The 24,423-nt window shown below is 41.1% G+C and overlaps 1 long non-coding RNA gene across 1 annotated transcript; it reads right to left on the minus strand.

Annotated features, from left to right (window-relative positions):
• Positions 1–370: 370 nt before the first annotated feature.
• On the minus strand, positions 371–9,468 carry LOC123732142 (uncharacterized). The gene is made up of 3 exons (XR_006762996.1): positions 9,310–9,468; positions 6,498–6,596; positions 371–466 (listed from the first exon to the last, which is right to left on the minus strand). It is a non-coding gene; the product is annotated as an uncharacterized lncRNA (long non-coding RNA).
• Positions 9,469–24,423: the final 14,955 nt, after the last annotated feature.

Raw genomic sequence — 24,423 nt, forward strand, 5'->3', positions numbered from 1 at the left:
GTGACAGACAAACAGAGATAGACAGAGACAGACAGAGACAGACAGACAAAGAGAGACAGACAGACATACAGACAGAAAGTGGGACAGACAGTCAGAGACAGGCAAAGACAGATAGAGACAGACATAAACAGACAGACACATACAGACAGAGAAAGACACACAGACAGAGACAGAGAGACAGACACACAGGGAGGGAATGTTGTGTTTGTTTAATATTGTTTTAGGACTATGAAAATTGACAAAAGTATTAGCCTATGGATTATGAAAACAGCAAAAAGAAAATGTGAAAATGGGAGAGGAGAAATGACTAGAGACAATGTTGTTTAACTCACTGACCATGACCCATGAGTTCTTCTTACCTTTGTTCAGTAGAAAAGTCTCCCTCTCTAAACGACTCATAGACCGGTCACTCTTCATGGACACACAGCTGGGTACAGGGGAGGCTGGTCTCTCCTGCTTGATTGGACTTCAACACAACAGAGACAAACATTACATCTCTCATCTCCTCTGATCTCAGATGGGAAACATAAGAAGAGTTTCATTCCAAAACGCTACATATCCATTTTCAGAAATGTTGGTAAATTAGCTTTTACTGTTTAAAGAAATTATTAAAGAGATTGGTGTGTTTTTTCACTATCTAATCATGACATGGGGTTGTTCAATGACAGACATGTATTTGTTTAAAATCTATCACTTAATGATTTCATTTCAGAGAGACAAATAATAATATTTTTTTACAAAATGCTATATATCTGCCTGACTCTCAACTGTGACCGACCGTTTCAATTCGGTCATATGTAGCAACATTTGAAATCGTGTTTTTTACGTTGGATAAAAGTAGAGACTCAGAGCTAGAAAATGGTATATCAGACACTACAGTTGAGGAACAATGGGAAAGTAATTCTGCTTTCAAAGATGATAAACTTGTACCCTCAATTTTGGGAAAATGTCCTTTGAATGTTTTGGTACCTACTGGAGAGCTCTTCTGTGTCTACAGGGCTGTTACTTTGGCAGATAATGTCACCCATCTAAATAAATAGTTGTTATATATATAATTAACTAAATGTATGGTGTTTTTGTTTTATGTCAGTTTAATTGTTTGTTATGCTATAAACATTTTATTTTATTATAAGTGGTAAAAGGAACTAGAAAATGTTATATTTTGCAATTCTGAGTAATTACTACTTTAACCTGTTAGGGCTAGGGGGCAGCATTGACACGGCTGGATAAAAAACATACCCGATTTAATCTGGTTACCACTCCTACTCAGTAACTAGAATATGCATATACTTATTACATATGGATAGAAAACACCCTACATTTTCTAAAACTGTTTGAATGGTGTCTGTGAGTATAACAGAACTCAAATGGCAGGTCAAAACCTGAGAGATTCCTTTACAGGAAGTGGCCTGTCTGACCATTTCTGGAACTTCTTTGCCATCTCTATCATTTACTAAGGATCTCTGCTCTAACGTGACACTTCCCACGGCTCCAATAGGCTCTCAGAGCCCGGGGAAAAAAGAGAATGTCGTCATTCCAGCCCCAGGCTGAAACACATTATCGCCTTTCTCAAGTGGCCCATCAAGAGACACTAGCTTATGCGCGTGACCCCGACCGCCCCCGCCTTTGGGATTTTTTCCTCTGTTTGCCGAAAAGGAGATTCCCTGTCGGAATATTATCGCTTTTCTACGAGAAAAATGACGTAAAAATTGATTTTAAACAGCGGTTGACATGCTTCGACGTACGGCAATGGAATACTTTGAGTTTTATTGTCAGGAATTGCGCCAAGCGCGCGACACTTCTTTACTATTTCGGATAGTGTCTGGAACGCATCGAACAAAACGCCGCTATTCGGATATAACGATGGATTATTTTGGACCAAACCAACATTTGTTATTGAAGTAGACGTCCTGGGTGTGCATTCTGACGAAGACAACAAAAGGTAATGACATTTTTATAATAGTAAATATGATTATGGTGAGTGCTAAACTTGCCGGGTGTCTAAATAGCGAGCCCGTGATGCCTGGGCTATGTACTTAGAATATTGCAAAATGTGCTTTCACCAAAAAGCTATTTTAAAATCGGACATATCGAGTGCATAGAGGAGGTCTGTATCTATAATTCTTAAAATAATTGTTATGCTTTTTGTGAACGTTTATCGTGAGTAATTTAGTAAAATGTTAGCGAATTCCCCGTAAGTTTGCGGGGGTATGCTAGTTCTGAACGTCACATGCTAATGTAAAAAGCTGGTTTTTGATATAAATATGAACTTGATTGAACAAAACATGCATGTATTGTATAACATAATGTCCTAGGGTTGTCATCTGATGAAGATCATCAAAGGTGAGTGCTGCATTTAGCTGTCTTCTGGGTTTTGGTGACATTATATGCTGGCTTGAAAAATGGGTGTCTGATTATTTCTGGCTTGGTACTCTGCTGACATAATCTAATGTTTTGCTTTCGTTGTAAAGCCTTTTTGAAATCGGACAGTGTGGTTAGATTAACGAGAGTCTTATCTTTAAATGGCTGTAAAATAGTCATATGTTTGAGAAATTGAAGTAATATGATTTTGAAGATTTTGAAAATCGCGCCACAGGATGGCAGTGGCTGTTACGTAGGTGGGACGAATTCGTCCCGCCGGTCCCATAGAGGTTAATAAAGAATTACACATTATTCAGTACTACTGCAGTTGCTACATAATTCCAATAGATGGCAGCATAAGACCACAAATGACATTTCAGAATATTAGATTAGTTTTTCCCTGGATACACCACCACTCCCCCTCACAGGAAAACTCCTGTGAGCTTCTTTCTGTCCCTTTCCACACTGCTAACGCAAGAGGAGAGACTGAAAAAGCATTGAACAGATTACTGTGAAGTAATATAATGATGATTAATGTTTATTATTACCTGTTTATATGCTCATGTTTTGAAATTATACTTCATTAATATAACGATTATCAATAAGTCTGAACATTGATTTAGTCACCTCTAGTTGAGAAAAATGTATTTTCCAGGTACATTCATTGTCAAATTCATCAACCAGCATCGAGCCGCTCTGTCTTCTCTCTCTAGTAGTCAACTCAGCCCCGGTAAAAAGCTGGTGTCGTCGCTCTGCCTTCTCTCTCTAGTAGTCAACTCAGCCCCGGTAAAAAGCTGGTGTCGTCGCTCTGCCTTCTCTCTCTAGTAGTCAACTCAGCCCCGGTAAAAAGCTGGTGTCGTCGCTCTGCCTTCTCTCTCTAGTAGTCAACTCAGCCCCGGTAAAAAGCTGGTGTCGTCGCTCTGCCTTCTCTCTCTAGTAGTCAACTCAGCCCCGGTAAAAAGCTGGTGTCGTCGCTCTGCCTTCAATCTCTAGTAGTCAACTCAGCCCCGGTAAAAAGCTGGTGTCGTCGCTCTGCCTTCTCTCTCTAGTAGTCAACTCAGCCCCGGTAAAAAGCTGGTGTCATCACTCTGCCTTCTCCAGGGGCATGTTGAGGTAAATTTACTAACCGAGAGGGTTGAATTATGTAATTTATTGGTGGGCTGGAAGGCGCACTCTTGTCTTTTCTATTCCGAGGTTGTTTACTCGCAATATCAGATATTAAGATGACTTTTTATAATGCATGTATACTGAGGTTGAGGTTCTGACTAGTGATAATTTACCCGGGGTTCAATACCTGCTATAGTCACTATTATTTTGCTCTCCCAAAAGCAACACAGCCCTAAAACGAGATATATAGCTAACTAAAGTCATGTTAATGAGTGACCATTTTAGAAAATCATGGGACATATAGTCTGTGGTTGCATGCTATTTTATGTCAATCATACTGCTGCTTGTAGCCTATAACTGATGCTTTGTGGTCTTATGCTGCCATCTATTGGAAATATTTAGCAATTAAAAGTTATTAATTCACATTCAGACGTTGGTGAGGCAGCTGAGAATTTAAAAAAAAAATGGAATGTGTCCAGCCTACTTGAGGCGCCCCGAAAATAATATTCAAAAGTTTAGTCCTTGGATACAGAGGGGTTAAACACTAAAGTTACCGTCCATCTAGTGAAGAGAGGAGAACCGGACAGAGGTAGCCAGCATCCGTCAACGAGAGAGGGAGGATAGGATAACTAGGATGCTGCTGGTAGAGTAGCTAGCTAGTTTACCTGCTGTACCGACTAGCTAGGATAACTAGGATGCTGCTGGTAGAGTAGCTAGCTAGCTTACCTAGCTGTACCGACTAGCGAGGATAACTAGGATGCTGCTGGTAGAGTAGCTAGCTAGCTTACCTAGCTGTACCGGCTAGCTAGGATAACTAGGATGCTGCTGGTATAGTAGCTAGCTAGCTTACCTAGCTGTACCGACTAGCTAGGATAACTAGGATGCTGCTGGTAGAGTAGCTAGCTAGCTTACCCAGCTGTACCGACTAGCTTGGATAACTAGGATGCTGCTGGTAGAGTAGCTAGCTAGCTTACCTAGCTGTACCGACTAGCGAGGATAACTAGGATGCTGCTGGTAGAGTAGCTAGCTAGCATACCTAGCTGTACCGACTAGCTTGGCTAGCTAGCAGGACGTTCATCTGTCGTTTGTCTCGATGATGATGACGAATCCGGTGAACCACAAAATGAAACAAGGATAGAGAGTGAAAAGGATCTGGCTACACTCATACTGTCCCTGACCGTAAACCAAAAGCAAATTGAACAATAAACTTCGGTGTCTCAACACTGTAACAAACTCTGTCATTATTCCCCAAGATCACCTCAGCCCACTCTGCACGTAACCTGACAATATGTTTGGCGCCACACAGTATGGGGACGTGGACAGTTCTGTACGGGGACGGGGCCAGTTCCAGAACGCGGACAAGAGCAGTGCCACACAATCAACTAAACCCAGTCTTTACAGTGGGTTACATTAGTAATATTCATTTTTCTCTATGTTAAACAAACATTTATTGCAACAATATTTTGAGATCTGGGCCCATATCCACAAAGCGTCTCAGAGTAGAAAATTGGTCGTATAAGTGCTGAGAATACAGACATTTTACACTTCTGGGTATAAATTAAAGCTATGCATGAAGTCTCTACTCCCACCTAGTCAGCAGATATTTAGGACACCTCGTGAGCTGTCCTAAGTAGTTAAGAGTTAACAGCAGGTGTCTTGATAATACTATAGAATAATGCAGCGAGTCAGTGGTTCCTGCACCACATGTAAATACTTTGGGGTAGTAAAAATATTGTTTTCTATTTCTATATGATCAATCCATTAATAATATAGACCTACATGCAACAGTATGTCTTGTGCTTTTGGAAATTATTTATGAATAATATGTATGTGTAATATTTATTTATAATATTTATGTATAATATTTATGTATGATATTTATGTGTAATATTTATGTATAATATGTATGTATAATATTTATGTATCACAAGTGATACCATGTATGTCTGCATAGCATTTTGTCTTCATTTTGGCAGATTAACTCATGCTTATTTCTGAAGATTATCTCTGGTTTTCACCCAGAGGCTAAGGAGTTGGAGCTGTGGCGGGATTTGAACCTGTGTTTGAAAGGTGGCTGGTTCGAATCCTGGGCCGAGTGCTGAAATAAACAGGTGGAATTGATCTGACCACTGGAGGGCTGCTGGGTTCACATCCTCAAAACAATCACCTTCCGTTGATCAGAACTCTAGTAGATCTTCTTCACTGAACCCAAAAATATATATAACTTTTAGTGGTTCCATATATTAAGGAAGTGATAGAAGCCTTTTTGGTTCTATAAGGAACCTTCTTTTCTAAGAGTGTAAAATAAACACGGTTTTCTTTTGATTATTTAATTATCTACATCATGTTATTTCAAGATATCCCTTTGGAGCGCAACATCACATTGTTAAAAAATAATCCTAAATTGGGCGTGGCTATAAATTAGGCAGTTGAAGGCATCTCGGGCGTAATATGTGTTCGATGAAAATGAACATTGTATGCAACGTTGTAGGCAACATTATTGGCAAGGGACTTGATGCCTACTATGCCAAAGCTATTTAGAGTTGTTAAACGGGTGTGAAGAGTGTGCTGATATAACGGGAATATTGTCAAAATTCTTATTGTAACAACGATCAGAATTGGTAAAAAAAATATGTATTCCATTATATAATAATAATAATAATAATTAAGAGCAAAGTGGTCGTGTCATGATTGAGAACCCCTGATTTAGCAGATGCTCTTTCTTATCCAGAGTGATTTACAGTAAGTGCATTCATCTAAAGATATCTAGGTGAGACAATCACATATCACAGTCAAATATACAGAATACCAACATTCCATTCCTGCTAAACAATGGATATATTGCATTTTGCAATAAAAAATAAATAATAATACACATCTAAAAACGATGAATTAATAATCTGAGAACGGTAATATTGAAGGTACCCATTAGCAGCCATTTATGATTAAAAAAACAAATGTGATCATTTTTGGAAATGGCATTTTTGAAAAAAACTCTTAATAATTCTTAAACAAAATTGTCATCTCACCTCTTGGCTTTGGTGTCATGTTCCCTAGAGAGTCTCATTTTAGAGGCAGGGCCCCCCTCCTTCCTCTCCCCAGAGAGACTCATTTTAGAGCACTGACCCCTGTAAACAGAGATCCAGCATGTTGGTTGTGGTTGACACAGTAATTATTGAATGTCAATTGTTATCATTTAATAATTATCTCTTATAAAACATTTACTTAACAGACATATCGAAACAGTCAGGTGATTTAATGCAATCACATGAATATGTAGTTGTAAAATTTCATCTCCATGGTAACTGTCAATAATAATAATAAAAACAATAATAATAATAATAATAAGTCACTGTTTGCTAAGGTAGTTATAGACAGAACAACAACAACAATAACAATAATAATAATAATAATAATAACAATAATAATAATAATAATAATAATAAGTCACTGTTTGTTAAGGTAGTTATAGACAGTACAGCAACAATAACAATAATAATAATAATAATAATAATAACAATAATAATAATAATAATAATAATAAGTCACTGTTTGTTAAGGTAGTTATAGACAGAACAGCAACAATAATAATAATAATGATAATAATAATAATAATAATAAGTCACTGTTTGTTAAGGTAGTTATAGACAGTGCAGCAACAACAATAATAATAATAATAATAATAATAATAATAATAATAATAATAATAACAATAATAATAATAATAATAATAATAAGTCACTGTTTGTTAAGGTAGTTATAGACAGTACAGCAACAATAATAATAATAATAATAATAATAATAAGTCACTGTTTGTTAAGGTAGTTATAGACAGAACAACAACAACAATAATAATAATAATAATAATAATAATAAGTCACTGTTTGTTAAGGTAGTTATAGACAGAACAACAACAACAACAATAATAATAATAATAATAATAATAATAATAATAGTAATAATAATAATAATAAGTCACTGTTTGTTACGGTAGTTATAGACAGTACAGCAACACAAGGCCATGTCTCACACTTATTTGTATTCACTAACAGTAGGCTATTTATTGTCTTTCAATCTGTTCTTTTCTAAATGTATCAGAGAATGTAGACCGAAGGGCTAAAACGGACATGATTGATTTGAGGGGGAAATCATTATATTATGTAAAGTAGGCTAGGTTATAATGTATAATGGCGTTTTGTTAGTGATATGCAGATCAAGGTCTATACCTCAGATATAACCTACATATCATAGATGACCAGTCTAAACCTGTTCAGATCAGTTCACATAACGTTATAGTCCTACCAGTAGCAGGACAGAGAATGTACTGTATATAACCTACATATCATAGATGACCAGTCTAAACCTGTTCAGATCAACATAATGTTATAGTCCTACCAGTAGCAGGACAGAGAATGTACTGTATATAACCTACATATCATAGATGACCAGTCTAAACCTGTTCAGATCAACATAATGTTATAGTCCTACCAGTAGCAGGACAGAGAATGTACTGTATATAACCTACATATCATAGATGACCAGTCTAAACCTGTTCAGATCAACATAATGTTATAGTCCTACCAGTAGCAGGACAGAGAATGTACTGTATATAACCTACATATCATAGATGACCAGTCTAAACCTGTTCAGATCAACATAATGTTATAGTCCTACCAGTAGCAGGACAGAGAATGTAGTCTAGGCCTGATATGTTTTACTACATTTTCAACAGAGACCATCAGGTTGGTCGACATGATAAGCTGTGATGTATTTGTTTTTAGGTGAGGGAGTGCAAAAAAATATGTAAATGACGTCATCATGTCCTCATGTAACCGATGTGAAATGGCTAGTTAGTTAGCGGTGGTGCGCGCTAATAGCGTTTCAATCAGTGACGTCAATCGCTCTGAGACTTGAAGTAGGGTTTCCCCTTGCGTTGCAAGGGCCGCGGCTTTTGTGGCGCGATGGGTAACGATGCTTCGTGGGTGACTGTTGTCAATGTGTGCAAGGGTCCCTAGTTCGAGCCCAGGTTGGGGCGAAGAGAGGGACGGAACCTACACTGTTACACTCAGTCAAAGTTTGTACTGACAGATGTAGCCTATTGAATAGCCAGCCTATCATTACAACCTACAAACAAGCCAATCTCCAACCCTGTTCCTGGAGCGCTACCCTCCGGTAGGGTTTCACTCCAACCCTGTTCCTGGAGCGCTACCCTCCGGTAGGGTTTTACTCCAACCTTGTTCCTGGAGCGCTACCCTCCGGTAGGGTTACACTCCAACCCTGTTCCTGGAGCGCTACCCTCCGGTAGGGTTTTATTCCAACCCTGTTCCTGGAGCGCTACCCTCCGGTAGGGTTTTACTCCAACCCTGTTCCTGGAGCGCTACCCTCCGGTAGGGTCTCACTCCAACAACAGCTGTAACTAACCGGATTTATCTTATAAACCAACTAATTATTTTAATCAGGTGACTAGTTTTGAATAGGAATGAAAACCTACAGGATGGTATCTCTCCAGGAACAGGATCGGAGAGCCCTGTTTTAGAAGATGCATAAAATCCATCCTCCAATTCTTTCTGACTATTCAGCTTCAGCTAACCGTGCAAAAATCTTATTAGAAATCAGTTTTTTTGTAACAGTAACGTTACCATTTACCTGGTAATTAAATATAATTTATTTAGAATTGATCAGAATAATGTTTATTGTATTCTCAAATTGAAAGTGCTCCCTCGCACTCCTCAGCACTACACCCATGGTGATAAGAGATCATAGATCAAACCTACTCTTGACTATTAAATGTCTGACTACGACCTAACTTTATAATAGTGTGTAAGTAGCTTCTAGACTTACCAGTCTGCTCGTCTTTCCTTCAAATCAATACTTTTACCCGACTTCTAATGTTGCCGAGAAATGTGCGCCACAGTTTCAACATCCCTTTTGTACGTGCATTAGCCCACAAACTTCCTTTCAACTTCATGAGGAAATGACATAACAGAATTCCTAAACCCAGAGACCAACATCCCGAGTCTACTGGGACCGCTGGGGAAGCAGACTGTAGGAAGTAGACCGATGCTGTGATTTGGGGTTTGAGAAGTCAGAAGTGAAAAATTCCTCCTTAGTTGTACATTTTCTCTAAATCTAAAGGCAAAACCTAGATTCGAGCCAATGTCTTAAGTATTTCAACATGTTATTACTCCAACTTCGTGAATGAGACAAACTGACACGTTATTATTTTAGTCAAAAACGACTTTATATCGAAGGAGTGTCTTTGGTTTGACGGCCTGCACATGCTCAGTTCTACATACTTTTGTATATCTAGTGTGTGTGTGTATATATATATAAAAATAAAAAATAAAATATATATATATATATATATATATATATATATATATATATACACACACACTAGATATACAAAAGTATGTAGACACCCCTTCAAATTTGTGGATTCGACTATTTCATCCACATCCGTTGCTGACAAGTGTATAAAATCGAACACACAGCCAAGCAAGCTCCATAGACAAACATTAGCAGTAGAATGCTCAGTGACTTTCAACGTGGCACCGTCATAGGATGCCACCTTTCCACAAAGTCAGTTCATCACATTTCTGCCCTGCTAGAGATTCCCTGGTCAACTGTAAATGCAGTTATTGTGAAGTGGAAACATCTTGGAGAAACAACGGCTCAAGCGTGAAGTGGTAGGCCACACAAGCTCACAGAACGGGGCAGCCAAGTGCTGAAGCGCGTTTTCTGGAGTAATGAATCACGCTTCACCATCTGGCAGTCCGACTGTCACGTCTGGGATTGGCGGATGCCAGGAGAACACTACCTGCCCCAACGTATACTGCCAACTGTAAAGTTTGGTGGAGGAGGAATAATGGTCTGGGGCTGTTTTTCCATGGTTCGGGCTAGTCCCCTTAGTTCCAGTGAAGGGAAATCGTAACGCTACAACATACAATTACATTCTAGATGATTCTGTGCTGGCAACTGTGGCAACATTTTGGGGGAGGCCCATTCCTATTTCTGATTGACAATGTCCCTGTGCACAAAGCGAGGTCCATACAGAAATTGTTTGTCGAGATTGGTGTGGAAGAAATTGACTGTCCTTCACAGAGCCCTGACCTCAACCCCGTTGAACACCTTTGGGATGAATTGGAACGTCAACTGCGAGCCAGACCTAAATCACCCAACATCAGTGCCCGACCTCCCTAATGCTCTTGTGGCTGAATGGAAGCAAGTCCCCGCAGCAATGTTCCAACATCTAGTGGAAAGCCTTCCCAGAAGAGTGGCGGCTGTTATAGCACCAAAGGGGGGACCAACTCCATATTCATGCCCTTGATTTTGGAATGAGATGGTCGGTGAGCAGGTGTCCACATACATTTGGTCATGTAGTGTATATTTGATGCTGTTTGTAAAAATCCTGCCACCATTTTAGTTATAGTTATAACATACTGTAGTCTAAAACCATTTTAGTTACAGTATAACATACTGTAGTCTAAAACCTTTAACTAGTACATTTGGGAACAGGACATAATGTCATATTTTCCAAATGGTTTCGTTATCAGAAATGACCAACTTCATGACATGACACTGACATGGGTGACTTCCACGTCTCCTTTTTCCGTTAAATTCATAATCTATGCTGGAGATCCCCCTTAACAAAGCCTTGCCTTAGTCTATCCAGTGGACAAGCCTTCTGCCATGCCTGGATATTTTCAGAAAAAAGTACCAACACTTCAAAATTAAATATCACTTGGGATAATCTTCCAAAGACATTGACTTTTATTCAAATAACAGATTGTACCTGTCCAGCTCCAGGTTCCCCAGAAGGACCAGACACCACCATCTCCTCAGACCAGGCTGAAGGACCAGACACCACCATCTCCTCAGACCAGGCTGAAGGACCAGACACCACCATCTCCTCAGACCAGGCTGAAGGACCAGACACCACCATCTCCTCAGACCAGGCTGAAGGACCAGACACCACCATCTCCTCAGACCAGGCTGAAGGACCAGACACCACCATCTCCTCAGACCAGGCTGAAGGACCAGACACCCCCATCTCCTCAGACCAGGCTGAAGGACCACACACCACCATCTCCTCAGACCAGGCTGAAGGACCACACACCACCATCTCCTCAGACCAGGTATATCAGGCTGAAGGACGAGAACAGTCACAATGCATTTCCAATTGCTCATTTCGAGAATCTGTAAATTCTAAATTAATACCTTTTCTGCATTTGACATAATACCACTTACGATCAAGTAATCAAATGGAGTGTCTGTGGCAAAATATCATGTGTACTGGAAAGAAAACACATAATGAATAAAACACAATGTTAATTACTCATTATAAATGTATGTTAGTGAAACATATTGTAAAGCGTGCGTGTTGGTGGCAGGGAAGTCAGGCGCAGGAGAACGAACTTGGTATAAACGGAATCGTTTAATAAGTGCTCGCAAATTCGAAAACCAACATATACAAAATAAAGGAAGTGGGTAGAAAACCCGTCGCACACCAGAGCATAAATGCACCATTACATACAACAAACAATCACCGACAAGGACATGAGGGGAAACAGAGGGTTAAATACACAACATGTCATTGATGGGATTGGAACCAGGTGTGATGGAAGACAAGACAAAACCAATGGAAAATGAAAAGTGGATCAGTGATGGCTAGAAGGCCGGTGACGTCGACCGCCGAACAAGGAGAGGGACCGACTTCGGCGGAAGTCATGACAATAATGAATAAACAATGTTAATTACTCATTATAAATGTATGTTAGTAAAACATAATGTTAATTACTCATTATAAATGTAGGTTAGTAAAACATAATGTTAATTACTCATTATAAATGTAGGTTAGTAAAACATAATGTTAATTACTCATTATAAATGTAGGTTAGTAAAACATAATGTTAATTACTCATTATAAATGTAGGTTAGTTAAACATAATGTTAATTACTCATTATAAATGTATGTTAGTAAAACATAATGTTAATTACTCATTATAAATGTAGGTTAGTAAAACACAATGTTAATTACTCATTATAAATGTATGTTAGTAAAAAATGATGATATTAGAACAGTGAAATCTGACCATGAGCATAAAGACACCACAATCACTGCTTTATGGTTCCAGGAAGTCCCTGTTTCAAGAGTTAACACTTACAGTTACAAAATATGCAACTAAATATTTGAAATCAAATAATAACATTGAATGCAAAAAACACTCAATGCTCACTATTACCTTTAATAAAGTTCAGGTCAGTTGTTTCAGTCCATGTCCCAGTGACAAGCTGCTTTGCCAGTTTATTGAGAAAACAAGAGACCAAAAGTCATGTTATTAAATATAATCATATAAAAACTGTAGCCTCTATAAAGAACACAATGTCCAACACAGATGGGGGCATGGTGGCAGGTAGTCTAGTGGTTAGAGTGGAGGGGTGGCAGGTAGTCTAGTGGTTAGAGTGGAGGGGAGGCAGGTAGCCTAGTGGTTAGAGTGGAGGGGAGGCAGGTAGCCTAGTGGTTAGAGTGGAGGGACGGCAGGTAGCCTAGTGGTTAGAGTGGAGGGGTGGCAGGTAGCCTAGTGGTTAGAGTGGAGGGGCTGCAGGTAGCCTAGTGGTTAGAGTGGAGGGGCGGCAGGTAGCCTAGTGGTTAGAGTGGAGGGGGTGGCAGGTAGCCTAGTGGTTAGAGTGGAGGGACGGCAGGTAGCCTAGTGGTTAGAGTGTTGGGCCAGTAACCGAAAGGTTGCTAGATTGAATCCCCAAGCAGACAAGGTAAAAATCTGTTGTTATGCCCCTGAACAAGGCAGTTAACCCACTGTTCCTAGGCCGTCATTGTAAATAAGAATTTGTTCTTAACTGACTTGCCTTGTTAAATAAAGGTACAATTATTATTTTTTACATCAACAGAGCATGTGATTCTGCAGAGAGTAGACATCATCTGGAACAAACATGCAGAGAACACTATAAACAAGGTTAATGTCACATGACCAGAAACAGTACATAGATTAGATCCTGCAACCATGGAGAGGTAAATACTTGTCTATTTATGGAAAAATGCCCTGATTAACTCCTTAGTCTTATCTCAGTTTATGCCCCTGCTACTCCTGATGATTTGTTTTTCAAATCCAATGAGCAAAAAATATTTTCTTTATCTGGGATGCTGAACCAGACAAAATAAAGCGTGACTATCTATATAATGAATATGATTTGGGTGGGTTGAGATGATTAAATATAAAAGCACTAAACCTCTCTCTAAAAGCTTCACTCATTCAACAGTTTTACTTGAACCGTAAATGGTTCTCCAGTAGATTATTAAGAAAAGCTCATCCATTGTTTATAAATGGTCTTTTTGCCTTTGTGCAGATTGCCATGTCTCATTTTAGATTAATTGAGAATTATACTTTTTTTCAAAGTATCTTTTTTCAAACAAGCATTGCAGAGCTGGCTACAATTTCAATTTCATCCCCCCTGAAAAGATAAAACAAATATTATGGCTGAACTCAAATGTGCTGGTTGATAAAATACCTGTATTTATGGGAAAGATGTTTGAAAAGGGTATTCTGTTTTTAAATTATATTGTAAATTGGAATGGTAGAGTTATATCCTTCATAGAGTTATCAGAATTGTTTGGGAAGGTCTGTTCAATCCAAGATTACAACCAATTGATTACAGCATTACCCCCAAAATGGAGGAGGCAGGTGGCAGCGGGAGGATGTAGGGAACTGGTCTGTCTGACCAATATAAAGGATCAAAACTGGCGGAGGAATAAAAATTGCATTAATAGGAAAGTATACCAGTTTCATTTGAGGACCAGGATGTTGTGCCATACAGATTGCAAAATAGTTGGGAAGAGATTTTTGGTGTACCGATTCCATGGTACAAGGTGTATGAGTTGATATATAAAACGACGCAAGATTCAAGACTTCATGGTTTGAGCTGAAATTATTATTTAGAATTCTTGCTACCAACAAAATGTTGAATATTTGGGGCATATCATCAAATCAATCATGAAAGCTCTGCAGATTTTGTTGTGAGACTACATATTCAATAGACCATTTATTTTGGTATTGCCCTCAGGTAGCCTGTTTCTGGTCTCAGGTTCAGGAATGGCTGAAAATGCATAGCATTGATATAAAATTGACCCTAGAAATAGTACTGTAAGGAGATCTGGAGAGACCGGGTCAGTCAATTACTAATACTCCTCGTAAAAGTATTTATCTTCAATACGCATTCTGTAGATTATATTCGATAGAAATGGTATATTTGTAACGGCTGTCTGAAGTAGTAGACCAAGGTGCAGCATCCCTGTAACGGCTGTCTGAAGTAGTAGACCAAGGTGCAGCATCCCTGTAACGGCTGTCTGAAGTAGTAGACCAAGGTGCAGCATCCCTGTAACGGCTGTCTGAAGTAGTAGACCAAGGTGCAGCGTGGAATTTGTTCATCTTTTATTTTAGATGAAAAAGGCACTTCACAAAGAAACACAGACGACAGCCAAACAGTCCTGTCAGGTATCCTAACACACTAAACAGAAAACACCTACCCACAAAACCCAAAGGAAAAACATGCTGCCTAAGTATGACTCCCAATCAGCAACAACGATGTACAGCTGTTCCTGATTGGGAGCCATACCCGGCCGAAACAAAGCAATCCCCCAACATAGAAATACAGACATAGAATGCCCACCCAAATCACACCCTGACCAAACCTAAATAGAGACATAAAAAGGCTCTCTCAGGTCAGGGCGTGACAATGTTAAACATCACATCATCATTGAAAGATATATGTTGCGTAGAAATCCGAAGAGGCTGGCCTGCAGAGATAGGTGGGATGGGCTGAGGGAAGCTGAGACAAATGAGAGTGGAGTTGCAGGGTACCGGGATAGAATGATAAACCATGATAAAAGTATAAAAAATAAAGTCAAAATAAACATAACAAAAAGCCAGTTTGAATGACACTGAGGGGCAGTGTTGTTACAGCTAATGTTGGTTTGTCTGAGGCTGATGCCGTGCAGGTGTTTGTACACATGTATATATACACACTCTCATTCAAATGCACACATGTGCACATACACAGACACACACACACACACACATATAAATAGTGCCATACATGCACAACATATTCAGTTTGCCTTGTTGTTGTGATTGTTGTTGTCCTGGATGTCTTTTGTTTTTTGCCTGGTGGTTTTCTGTTTCCTTTGTCTTTCTATTTTTTCTCTTTTGTTCATTTTGTTGGTTGTTGGTGAATGAGGGGGTGGAGATCTTGGGGTGGGGAATGGAATATATATATATATATATATATATATATATATATATATATATATATATATATATATATATATATATATATATATATATATATATATATATATATATATATATATATATAGTATTTTATTTTTCTTTGGGGGGGCTATGGGTGGGTCTTGGATGGTTGAGGGGCAGCTCTTGGGGAACTGTGGGGGGGGATCTTGGAGGGCTGGTGGCCTGGCGGTTGGGAGCTTGGGCCAGTTGCTAATGGATGGCTGGTTCGGGTCCCCGTTTTTGACCCTGTGGGAGATCTGTCAACGTGCCTCTGTGTGTCGCTCTGGATGGGAGTCTGTTAGATGACCAATATGATGTAGTTGTTGAGCGGCTTCACTGCAAGTATATTGTGTTAAAAAAAAAAACTCTATATACTTATGAATATAAAAAAGGTTTAAAAGAATACTGGATCCAATGCAATTCAGGCCTGCTTCTCCACAAAGATTGAATCCCCGAGCTGACAAGGTAAACATCTGTCATTCTGCCCCTGAACAAGGCAGTTAACCCACTGTTCCTAGGCCGTCAGTGTAAATAAGAATTTGGTCTTTTAACTGACTTGCCTAGTTCACTGACTTGTCTAGTTTAAATAAAGGTTCAATAAAAAAAAATGCTTAGACCTGTCAATTTGATTGATCTGAGTTAACTTATAGCTAGATACCTCAAGATGACAAATGTATAGCTAGCAACTTCTAGATGACCAACTACCTAGAGGGTTAATGGTTTTTGAAAAATGGTTGTTCATAGCTAAATACTTCCAGTCATGTAATAGAAGCGAACTGGTGCCTTCCTTGAATAGTGAATTTCTGACCCCTACGAATGTTGTGCTTCTTGTCGAGATCATTGGTGCCTTCATAGTACTTTGCCTGGTTGGAAAGATAAAATAACATTTCCTCAAGAGATTCCATTTAAGTGCAAGCTAACGTTACATACAAAATGAAAGCTACAAAAACAATTAGCTAGCTAGCTAACGTTGGCTAAACATAACTGTCTGGCTAGCTGACTAGGCAGGCTGATGTAAGCCTTCTAAAATATTGTTAAATAGGAATAAATAATTTAAGCTGTTTTTGGATTTAGATTGCTAGCTAACGTTACTTACATTGAGTTGATTAGATTCGAATCTGGCTGTTTTCCTGCCTTTTGTTATAACTAGCAAAGTGCAAAGAAGTCTTCACTCAGGTTGGGCGTGAGTTTCTGCTTGAATTTGGTTAAAAGGACAGTGAATTTGTTCAACCTTTGTGAACTTGCTACCAAGCTCGTGTGTATCAGACACACATTGTGTTTTCTCTTAGAGACTATTCTGAACTGAAGACATGTGTTACCACATTGTTTAAGCCTATTGGTGATAGTCATATACTCTGTGTAATTCTGTAATGTATAATGTATTTAATGTACAGTACACTGTAATTGTTTGAGTGTCAATTCTTTCATCCAATTAGTTAAATAGAGTAACTGCATTCCTCATTTTACAGAGTAATTATTTGATTGACCAAATGCTTATAATTTAGAAGGTCTATTGGTAGTTGTTATGTACACTATACAGTACACATACTGTAGCATATTCTTGGATGCCACCTTGACATCTCTGATCTGCTTGCCTCCATTAATGAATGCTAGAACATTGGTTGCCAGGATTAGCTCTTTGTATCTAGTCTCTTAATAATTGCATAACGGTGCAAGTCATAAATGTTCATTATATTCATACTTAGTCGGTGATGCAATGATTCGCTGTCTTGCTAGATTCACCAGAGGGCCTGTTGCATTTATTTTTACAGAAAACCACGGCAATATAGGTCTACTCTCAGGAAAAAGGTGCTATCTAGAACCTAAAAGGATTCTTCCACTGTCCCCATAGAAGAACCCTTTTTGTTTCCATGTTGTGTTGTCATGTGTTGCTGCCTTGCTATGTTATTGTCTTAGGTCTCTCTTTATGTAGTGTTGTGTTGTCTCTCTTTTTGTGAAGTGTGTTTTGTCCTATATTTATATTGTATTTATTTTATTTTTTAAATCCCAGGCCCCCGTCCCCACAGGAGCCTTTTGCCTTTTGGTAGGCTGTCATTGTAAATAACACTTTGTTCTTAACTGACTTGCGTAGTTAAATAAAGGTTAAATAATAAATAATACAAATTAAAATTGGATCAAGGACATCTTGGTAGTTATTTTCATCATCTGAGGCAGACACTTGAAAATTGCAACCCTGGCGTTGCAAACACCATGCTGGCGTTGTAAACACCATGCTCTACCAACTGAGCCACGGGGAAGGCCAGTATGTATAACACACCATGCTGGCGTTGTAAACACCATGCTCTACCAACTGAGCCACGGGGAAGGGCCAGTATGTATAACACACCATGCTGGCGTTGTAAACACCATGCTCTACCAACTGAGCCACGGGGAAGGCCAGTATATATAACACACCATGCTGGTGTTGTAAACACCATGCTCTACCAACTGAGCCATGGGGAAGGCCAGTATGTATAACACACCATGCTGGTGTTGTAAACACCATGCTCTACCAACTGAGCCACGGGGAAGGCCAGTATGTATAACACACCATGCTGGCGTTGTAAACACCATGCTCTACCAACTGAGCCACGGGGAAGGCCAGTATGTATAACACACCATGCTGGCGTTGTAAACACCATGCTCTACCAACTGAGCCACGGGGAAGGCCAGTATGTATAACACACCATGCTGGCGTTGTAAACACCATGCTCTACCAACTGAGCCACGGGGAAGGCCAGTATGTATAACACACCATGCTGGTGTTGTAAACATCATGCTCTACCAACTGAGCCACGGGGAAGGCGATGTGTTTGTTCAGTTTTTTTTACTTTAGTGAGCGAGTGCGTGCTGTGGGAAAATGTGACACAACTATAATTTGATCAGGAATTGAAATGTTAATTAGATCTTGAGGTAGAGGAAATGTGAATACTGCCTATGTAAGAGAGCTTTTGGTGAAAGAAATTGCATGGCGACAGTCTGGGGTTGAGAGGAGAGTAGGTGTTGTTGGAACAGGAAATAAGCAGCATCCTGTTTATCAGCAGTTAGGGGAATACTGAGGAAATGTGTTTTGTATACTTAGAAAAACAGTGAATGTTGGAAAAGGAACAGTATTTTCTACCCAGATAACTAATATCTGCACACTTAAAATACATCAAATAGAATATAAAAAAGTGCACTAGCCAAACAATGAGCCATCTGGAACTCTGTACTGTTGGGGCCTTTGTAGAGATTGTTTGCTTACAGTCCTACTGTGCTCTGAGACTAAGATAAACATCTGGCAGGATGGGAGGGGATCTCTTTCCTTTTCATTCTCACTCTAGGATAGGGGTTCTCATTCTCTTTCATTCTCTGTCTGTCTGTCTGTCTGTCTGTCTGTCTGTCTGTCTGTCTGTCTGTCTGTCTGTCTGTCTGTCTGTCTGTCTGTCTGTCTGTCTGTCTGTCTGTCTGTCTGTCTGTCTGTCTGTCTGTCTGTCTGTCTGTCTGTCTGTCTGTCTGTCTGTCTGTCTGTGTCTCTCTCTCTCTCTCTCTCTCTCTCTCACACACACACAATAACTTCTATGTTTTATTTAACCTTTATTTAACTAGGCAAGTCAGTTAAGAACAAATTCTAATTTACAATGACAACCTACACCAGCCAAACTCGGACGACATGACTGTGACGCCGCAGTAAATGTCCATTACCAGAAAGATAAGGATCTTCTTTCAATAATTACAATATATTATGTTTGTTTTGGAATAACTTCTGAAATAAATCTTTGTTGAACCAAATATTTAGGTGCTACTGATGTGGTGGAACAGAAAGTCAAGTGTTCTTGACAATTTATCAAACTCGAATGGATTTGAAATACATAAAAGAGTAAAATATATTTGTAACTGTTTTCTAGGTAACAGCAATTGTCTTTAATTTGGTAAGGTTCAGTACACATTTGGCGTTTTAGACATTTGGACTTCTGAAGAATACAAAAATATGTTTTCATGAGTTCACTCATGTTCTGTAGATTGAGACTTGAGAGAAAGAGATGGGGATCAATTGCTCCAAAGGGAGGAGAGAGGAGAGGGACATTACCGCTTTCTCCAAAAAGAGAAGTTTGTCTTTGGGAATAAAAAAGGAGTACACTGAAGGGAGGAAAGCAGAGGGCAACAGTGGAGAAACGCTCTTTCAACAAAGGTCAGACCAATTTCCCTGAAATGGTTCAAGTCAGTTTTGCCTTGTGTTGTAGTACCAGGATGAGGACATAGAGGCCAGTGTTACCTCTATCTCTCTCTGTCTCTCCTAGTCTTCCTGGCCTACAATCCCCAGTCTCCCCAGCCTACAATCCCCAGCCTACAATCCCCAGTCCCCCCAGCCTACAATCCCCAGTCTCCCCAGCCTACAATCCCCAGTCTCCCCAGCCTACAATCCCCAGTCTACAATCCCCAGTCTACAATCCCCAGTCTACAATCCTCAGCCTACAATCCTCAATCCCCCAGCCTACAATCCCCAGTCTCCCCAGCCTACAATCCCCAGTCCCCCCGGCCTATAATCCCCAGTCCCCCAGCCTACAATCCCCAGTCTCCCCAGCCTACAATAGGAGGTCAATCCCCAGTCTCCCCAGCCTACAATCCCCAGTCCCCCGGCCTATAATCCCCAGTCCCCCCAGCCTACAATCCCCAGTCTCCCCAGCCTACAATCCCCAGTCCCCCCGGCCTATAATCCCCAGTCCCCCAGCCTACAATGTCCCCCAAGCCTACAATCCCCAGTCTACAATCCCCAGTCCCCCAGACCTACAATCCCCAGTCCCCCCAGCCTACAATCCTCAATCCCCCAGCCTACAATCCCCAGTCTCCCCAGCCTACAATCCCCAGTCCCCCCCGGCCTACAATCCCCAGTCCCCCCAGCCTACAATCCCCAGTCCCCCCGTCCTATAATCCCCTGTCCCCCCAGCCTACAATGTCCCCCCAGCCTACAATCCCCAGTCTACAATCCCCAGTCCCCCCAGACCTACAATCCCCAGTCCCCCAGCCTACAATCCCCAGTCTCCCCAGCCTACAATCCCCAGTCCCCCAGCCTACAATCCCCAGTCCCCCCAGCCTCCAATCCCCAGTCTACAATCCCCAGTCTCCCCAGCCTACAATTCCCAGTCCCCCAGCCTACAATCCCCAGTCCCCCAGCCTACAATCCCCAGTCCCCCAGCCTACAATCCCCAGTCCCCCAGCCTAGAATCCCCAGTCTCCCCAGCCTACAATCCCCAGTCCCCCCAGCCTACAATCCCCAGTCTCCCCAGCCTACAATCCCCAGTCCCCCAGCCTACAATCCCCAGTCCCCCCAGCCTACAATCCCCAGTCCCCCAGCCTACAATCCCCAGTCTTCCCAGCCTACAATCCCCAGTCTTCCCTCACAGCTGAGGGTGGAAGCAGTCTATGTGCCCCAGTGATCAGCAATAAGGAAGTAGGAGGTAACATCAACATCACTCAGAACAACACTCAGAACAACAGTAAAAACATAACTCTTCCACTTTCTTTACATGCTGTGAGGAAAAAGTTTCCTCTGACACATTATTATATTCATACTTTATTCAATCAAGTCACCTTCAGAACTGTAGGAGAATATAATATATTTTCCTATTTTGTTCAATTTCTAGATGACTCCTCCCAGGTTGCACAATGCAGTGCCACGCTAAAAGGGTAAGTTGTCAAACGTTTTACTTTGTGCGCGTGTGATGTGTTGTGGGTGTAAATGAATAGTGTTTTTGGTTAAACCATCTCTCTTTTTCCACAGTGAGTTGCGTGGTGGTCTGTCTCCAGTATCCAGAGAGACCCAGAGCGCATCAAGGAACACACACTACCACCACAATATGAAGAGAAAGACAACACAAAGAAGACACAATACATAATGAATGATAAATACATCTGCTTAATGCATTATTATGATGCATGACATAGGAGCTAACAGGTTATTTTGCATTGCGTATTATGCAGATGAATGCACATATAATGCATTATGAAGAGGGTATTCAAAGGAGGTGTTACCATAGGAGGTGTTACCATAGGAGCTGTTACCATAGGAGTTGTTAACATAGGAGGTGTTACCATAGGAGGTGTTACCATAGGAGGTGTTACCATAGGAGGTGTTACCATAGGTGGCGTTACCAGAGGAGGTGTTACCACAGGAGGTGTTACCATAGGAGGTGTTACCATAGGAGGTGTTACCATAGCTATAGGAGGTGTTACCATATGAGGTGTTACCATAGGTGTTGTTACCATAGGAGGTGTTACCATAGGAGGTGTTACTATAGGAGGTGTTACCATAGGAGGTGTTACCATAGCCATAGGAGTTGTTTCCATAGGTGTTGTTACCATAGGAGGTGTTACCATAGCCATAGGAGGTGTTACCATAGGTGTTGTTACCATAGGAGGTGTTACCATAGGAGGTGTTACTATAGGAGGTGTTACCATAGGAGGTGTTACCATAGCCATAGGAGTTGTTTCCATAGGAGGTGTTACCATAGGAGGTGTTACCATAGGAGGTGTTACCATAGGAGTTGTTACCATAGGAGGTGTTACCATAGGAGTTGTTACCATAGGAGGTGTTACCATAGGAGGTGTTGCTATAGGATGTGTTACCATAGGAGGTGTTACCATAGGAGGTGTTACCATAGGAGGTGTTACCATAGGAGTTGTTACCATAGGAGGTGTTACCATAGCCATAGGAGTTGTTTCCATAGGAGGTGTTACCATAGGAGATGTTACCATAGGAGGTGTTACCATAGGAGTTGTTACCATAGGAGGTGTTACAATAGGAGGTGTTACTATAGGAGGTGTTACTATAGCCATAGGAGGTGTTACCATAGGAGGTGTTACTATAGGAGGTGTTACCATAGGAGGTGTTACCATAGCCATAGGAGGTGTTACCGTAGGAGGTGTTACCATAGGAGGTGTTACCATAGGAGGTGTTACCATAGGAGGTGTTACCATAGGAGGTGTTACTATAGGAGGTGTTGCTATAGGATGTGTTACCATAGGAGGTGTTACTATAGGATGTGTTACCATAGGATGTGTTACCATAGGAGTTGTTACCATAGGAGGTGTTACCATAGGAGATGTTACTATAGGAGGTGTTACAATAGGAGGTGTTACCATACGCATACGACACACAATTAATCTTCTCCTTTCCCCCTTCTGATAACCAAGTAGCGAATCGCATCTCTGCATGTCTGGCAGACATATCAGTGTGGATGACGGATCACCACCTCAAGCTGAACCTCGGCAAGACGGAGCTGCTCTTCCTCCCAGGGAAGGACTGCCCGTTCCATGATCTCGCCATCACGGTTGACAACTCCATTGTGTCCTCCTCCCAGAGTGCTAAGAGCCTTGGCTTGACCCTGGACAACACCCAGTCGTTCTCCTCTAACATCAAGGCGGTGACCCGATCCTGTAGGTTCATGCTTTACAACATTCGCAGAGTACGACCCTGCCTCACACAGGAAGATGCGCAGGTCCTAATCCAGGCACTTGTCATCTCCCGTCTGGGTTACTGCAACTCGCTGTTGGCTGGGCTCCCTGCCTGTGCCATCAAACCCCTACAACTCATCCAGAACGCCGCAGCCCGTCTGGTGTTCAACCATCCCAAGTTCTCTCACGTCACCCCGCTCCTCCGCACACTCCACTGGCTTCCAGTTGAAGCTCGCATCTGCTACAAGACCATGGTGCTTGCCTACGGAGCTGTGAGGGGAACGGCACCTCCGTACCTTCAGGCTCTGATCAGGCCCTACACCCAAACAAGGGCACTGCGTTCATCCACCTCTGGCCTGCTCGCCTCCCTACCTCTGCGGAAGCACAGTTCCCGCTCAGCCCAGTCAAAACTGTTCGCTGCTCTGGCACCCCAATGGTGGAACAAGCTCCCTCACGACGCCAGGACAGCGGAGTCAATCACCACCTTCCAGAGACACCTGAAACCCCACCTCTTCAAGGAATACCTGGGATAGGATATAGTAATCCTTCTAACCCCCCCCCCCCACTCTGTTCTCAGAGTGACATACAAAGGGATCAAAAGAAAAGGCAGCGCCAGCCATGACTATGGCATTGGAAGCAATGACAAGTCCTGGTGTATACAGCACCAAATGCATTTTCATCATAATGGCACTGTTATTAAATTCCCCCCCTTTAGTGACCCCTCCAAGCACAGAATAGGAGTGTATCTGGACTGGCCGGCCAGCACCCTGTCCTTCTACACGGTCTTCTCTGACACATTGACCCACATGTACACATTCCACACCACATTCACTGAGCCCCTCTATCCAGCTTTTGGACTAGCCGGCTGTTACCCTTGCTCAGTGTCTTTGTGCCAGGTAGAGTAGCCTTCTCGGTCCTGGAGGAACACCTGGGTCTCCATGACAACAGTCACACACACACCCTTCGGTTAGTTTGTTAAGTGTGATCAAATCATTTGTAAATATTTGTTTGTTAAACATGTGTTGCATCATACAGTAAACACAACACACACGTCTCTGTCTGTGTACAGTATTTCTCAAGAAAAATAAAGCTTTGGTTTAGACACTCATTTAATTTTAGTATTGACTGATATTGGTCAATGTTGGTGGTGAATATTGAAGTGAATTTGGTGGATTGCCAGATAGGGGTACAAACACACAACCTTCTAGACCAGATA

The sequence above is a fragment of the Salmo salar genome, unplaced genomic scaffold, assembly GCF_905237065.1.
Source record: "Salmo salar unplaced genomic scaffold, Ssal_v3.1, whole genome shotgun sequence".
In the NCBI taxonomy this organism is placed as follows: Eukaryota; Metazoa; Chordata; class Actinopteri; order Salmoniformes; family Salmonidae; genus Salmo; species Salmo salar.